This window comes from Plectropomus leopardus, chromosome 16, assembly GCF_008729295.1.
Source record: "Plectropomus leopardus isolate mb chromosome 16, YSFRI_Pleo_2.0, whole genome shotgun sequence".
NCBI classification, from domain to species: domain Eukaryota; kingdom Metazoa; phylum Chordata; class Actinopteri; order Perciformes; family Serranidae; genus Plectropomus; species Plectropomus leopardus.
Window position 1 is genome coordinate 23,929,741 of NC_056478.1, and position 5,664 is coordinate 23,935,404.

Consider the following 5,664-nt stretch of genomic DNA (forward strand, 5'->3'; position numbering starts at 1 on the left):
AAAAAAAAAACTGCTCGCCATCATGAACAATGCTGAGCACCTCCTCCACCGCACACTGGAGCGACAGTGGAGCACCTTCTCCAACAGACTGATTCAGCTTCGCTGTTGAAAGGACAGATACAGGAAATCTTTCCTGCCACAAGCCATCCACCTGTACAATAACTCACCTCTGTCTGCTCTTTAAACTCTGGTCTTAGCTCCATGTCACTCTACACTGCTGACTTTATTTTTATTTATTCAGATACTGTTCCGCACTTTACACATGTATATATGTATATATGTACAGTCTCTTAGTTTTTTAGTTTTTTTAAGTGTATTCCTTTATATTCTATTAATAATGTTTTTATTCTCTTGTTCTTACTGCATGGCGCTGCTACACCCAAAATCAGTTTTGAGATCAATAAAGTATATCTATCTATCTATCTATCTATCTATCTATCTATCTATCTATCTATCTTTTTTTCCCCATTTTTAAAAATTTGAACACAAAATCAGAAATGGAAAAAACGAGTCATTATCTGTGCTTATCATTTTTATTTTTGGAAACGAATATAGAAAAAAACTTTTGTTTTTTTGATTTTTGGTTGTGTTTTGAAAAATGAATGAACAAATGATACATACATTATTCTGTGTAGCCCGATTTCATTTTTGTGTCCATTTTGCTTTACTGGGAAACATCTTTGTTGTTAAAATGCTTTTTAAATAAAGAATAATTTAAATGGATTTTATCTCTGGGGCGGGGTGGGGCTTTAATTACTGAGACTACAGTGAAGTTTACATGAGGGAAAGACGCTATACGTTTTATTCACACATGAAACATTTTAGTCCTGAAGGCACAAACACACACATGCCATCACAGGGCTGGGTCAAACTCAAAAGCTGCCTGACTGCACCAGGGAAGGTCACACCCTGTGTAAGAAAGCATCACACACACTCTTGCATCTCCTGGATTATACTCTATTGACACAGACTGAAGTGTGTCAGTGCTTCCTCTCAGTTTAAAGATGTTTAAAGAAACAAAAACAATCTTTATCACCTACAGCTGCACTAAATTCAAAGATTAGATTATGCCTAACTCTTCTGTCTTTAATGCAACATGACCACCAAGATGAGTCAGGAGTCACAGCAAAACAGATCAGCAGGAAAATAAAAATGGTTTAAATATGCTGATCTTAAAAAACGACAGCAGCAGATAAAGAGGTAGGCTTCTTCTTTTAATTTTTTTTTTTTTTTAGGTATTTCAGGTATTTTTATAGGGTCTCTTCGGTAATACCTTTCTATAGAGAAATAACACACCCACACTTGTGTGATGGTGGTTTTGAGATAACAATGCCAAATGGTGATGAGGAAACATAGTTCTGTTGAAGGCAGTCACTGACAGCAGGAAGGTGCCAAGCTAAACACCCAGGTGAAATGAAGCGTGACCCTGCTTTCATTATTCTGCATAACAACAGCTGCCTCACCTTCTTCTGGTTAAATTTCTGTTAAATCTTGGCTCTCTTATCTTGAATCTGTCACAGTGAGGGTGAGTGGAAACAAGGGAGGGACTGCAACTGCAGACAACTGGAGCCACAGAATGATTTCAGTGATTAATTGTGGATAGCTTTCTGGCATCAGGTGATGTAGACAGGTCGCAAAAACTGAATTTGTATTATTCTGTCGTTGCTACCAACGTGCTCTCCGCCATTATTCCCTAGGACCGGTAAATGTTGGCGCAATGCATTGTGGGAAACAGTAGGTGAGGCAGACTGGTCTGATGCATACTGAGGATTTTGTCCGAATCAGTAGGACATCTGGGTATTTCTGGCGTACTGTGGATTTCACTTTTGTTCCCATACGGCATACTACATACTACATACTGCATTCTACATTTTGACCAAATCAGTGTGTATGCTGCTAGTATAGTAGGCGGTTTTGAAAATAGCCTTCCACTCTGTTGCGGATAGTTATTCCATTTGTAGTCACCTTCACGGTTAAATGGAGCTCCCTTCATCAAGGTGTAGGGTGTAAATACAGCGGCAAGCTTTGGGACAAACTTCCCTCTCTGTGGTGGAAAGAGGACCTGTCATTCTATTCGTAACCATGGTAAAGATAAAAAACCTAAGTTTCATTTTTCATTTAATTTTATGTCCTTATTTATTTATAAGGATTTATTTGTATTTGCATAACTTATGCTTACCCCTTTTAAACCTGGATTTACATCAGTGTTCTTGTGCTGCATCCTTTCACAGTCTATATTACCCTTTGAAACCTGAGTACATTACTTTTATTTCTTTCTAAACATGGGTAAAAAAAGGCAGTAACCAACATGGCAAAAAATGTCTAGCAAAGTGCAAGAAAAAAAAAAGAATTGACAAGAAATGTACCAAAAAACTGTTTTAAAAAAGAGGGAGATATTTAGAAAATTGTCCCAAAAATTATGGAAAATGTCCAGAAACTATATTTATAATTATAACATTTAAAATATATACATTTTTACTATATAAATGACATAAATCAGTCAAATAAATCAAACAAATTTGTTCGGTTTTCAAAGGGTTAATCTGTACATTACTCTGCCATTAAAAAACAAATGACTCTGTTATACAACAAGAAGAATTAAATGAATGTTGCTGTTTCCTGAATACTAAAGAAGGATATATATTTTCACCAAATACAATGTACATTAAAAATGTTAACATCTCCATGACAATATTAAATATCTATCTGTTCAGTGTATGTTTATTGGGGCAGTGGCATGGAACTTTCATAATGAGCACAATATGGTGTTGCACATGGCCAGTAAGTTGGCATCGATGCATGCTCGCTATCAGAGGGTTTTTTAACCCACTAAAACCAATCATTAATTGGATTCTTTAAATATCATGTGTTATTCTGTCAATATACTAATTTGAGATGAACTAGGCCTGCACAGAGTTAGTCACTTGTAATCACCATACACTACGTGTTGGTTAAAATTTTCCCCAATCTTGCTGTGGCCCCACCCTGTCATGGGCAACAATAATCTCTTGAAACAAAGTGCTGCTGTTGTCCACTGCCTGCTTACTCTCAGTGCGTGATTGAAAATAACAGGCATTTCCCTGATCTAAGGTTACAAACAGACCAAATGCAGCGAGGCTGCCAGGCGCCACCAACACACCTCCTTTAGTCAATTGTTCGTGGAAAGATTAATTAAGCTGTCAATTGTTGTCACAAGTGATGTATTTTTGACCCAAAAACGATCTACATCAGTGCAGGAGCTGCAACTTAACAGCTTTATTATTTCATCAGCAAAAGAGTTACTATGACTTTTTTATGCTATTTTTGACATCATGCAATACTGTGACTTTTTTAATGCTATTTTGGAAGACATGCTATACTGTGACTTTTTCATGTTATTTTTAAAAACATGATATACTATGATATTTATGAGCATTTTTTATATATGACTTTGTGAGGCTATTTTGGACAACTTACTATATACCATCACTTTTTAATGCTATTTTTGACAATTCGCTTTATAATGACTTTTTTATGCTACTTTGGATGACATACTATACTATGACTTCTTTTGCAATGTTTAGCGACATGTGTTACGATAATTTTTGCCAAGATCTTCCATCTGTTATAGGTTACAGTTCATTTATGCCAACTCTATTTCAATAATAGCCTATAATTTCATCATGTAGGAGTACTTGTAACATTATTTCAGTTGTTCACTGTACAAAGAAAAAGCACAATTCGCTGCAGTGTGGTTTTGCAGATATTTGGGCATAAAAATGTGTTGGACAAAATTAATTTTCACCTGCTTAAAAATTTCAAAGGATCCCCAAAGTTCTTACAGGGATGAGGGTAATGTCTTAAACAAATTTCATGACAATTCATCTCTTTAATTGTCGAGATATTCCACTAAAACCCAACTCATGGTGGTTCTAAGGGAAAAGTCAATAGGATTCATCCTCTGGGGATTATGAATATCTGTAAAAAGTTTGTGCCAATACATCAAACAGTTAGAGATAGAAATATTTGTGTCTGAACCAAAGTGGTGGATGGACCAACATGCCTGCCACTGCTTATTGTTATGTACGCACTCTCACACATTAACATTAGTGTATTTGTGAGTGTCTTTCGAGTCACTGTGATTGCAACACTGACAGAATGACAAGAAGCAACAAGATGGTGCCACTTTTCTTTGGACACTTTGCTCCGAAACCACGTATTATTTGCATAAACTCTTTCACATCACAATAACAGAACACATCATAAGACACACCTTTATCTCTTCGCTCCAACTGTCTTTATATCATTCATTTCTATTAAGATCAAGACTGATAAGGGTGATTATGATGAATCATAAATACGACAGGTTTGTATCGATGCCGCCTGCCGGCGGACTTGCAACGAGGCCAGGCTGCCAAATTATCAGAAAAACACAAAGAAGGAGCTCAAAGACAGAAACAAAACATTGTGCAAGATATCTGCAAGTGTGTGTATTTCTTGATCCTGTCATAAAACACTATTAACAGATGGAATGATACTCGAGATAATGAATTTTGGAGACTGTAAGAGTCTGATCTCTGGATGATTTCCAGACGTCTGACAGGTGAGAGACAGAAAGGTGGAGCTCTGACAACCACAAAAATTGCTACCAATTAATATATGTGAGTGAGATTATGATCTCCCTTCAATATGATCACTGTTTTCCAGCGTCAAATTAGATGAACACTGTGTGTTTGTGTGATAAAGACAGGTGACTCTCACTCTGAGCTATGCTATAGTCCATTAACGTCTCCCCAGGGAACAATCACATCTCTGTCTCCATCTTCACCACAGACAGTATAGTGTAACCACACACATAACACTGTAATTGTTCATATCAAAACTCTGCTGGGCTCCAAAATTCCTCTGCTGCCTATTTTCCCAGTATGGATATACTGGGAGAATCATAGCAGGTTGTGTGTGTGCATGTCTGGCTTGTCATTGAGAGCGGGTTTGCCTTGTGGCGTCGTTTAAAATATCACTAACTGAGACACGAAGCCAACCTGAAGGAAAATCAATCCGCCCTAATGAAGTATGTAATAGTGCACTCTGAATACGCACATAAAAAGACGCTATTGTTGTTCACACTGTGATTAAAAATGACTCAGGGCGGAGTTAATCATGCCACCATAAAGGCTAGTTTATTGATTTATTTCTTGTTGACAACCTGAAGATGATGCTCTGTGATACAGAGTCATGACAGAGAGCTAGACCCTATTGACTTACACTACTGGAATTTCCAACTTCAGTCCAATATCTCAAAAAATGTCTATATTTGATGTAATTTTTGACACCATACGGAAAATTGAGAATGAGGGCATAAAATATCATTTTTTTATTAACCCTTTGAAAGTATTTAAACCCTAAGAAAATTGGTTCAATTTCTTTCAAAAACATGGGAAAAAATGCAATGAGCCACTTGGTAAGACATGTTCCACAAATTGCAAGATACTAGTATAGTTACAAAAATCTAAAAAAAATAAAATCATTAATATTTTTTTGAAAGCTAGGGGAAATCACTTAGAGGGAAAAAAGTTATTATAACTATAACTATAACTATATTTATAATTACTGGATTAAAATATTTAAATCATGTTACAGAAAATTATTATATTTTAAGCACTTTTTCCTGAGGTAATTTTATTA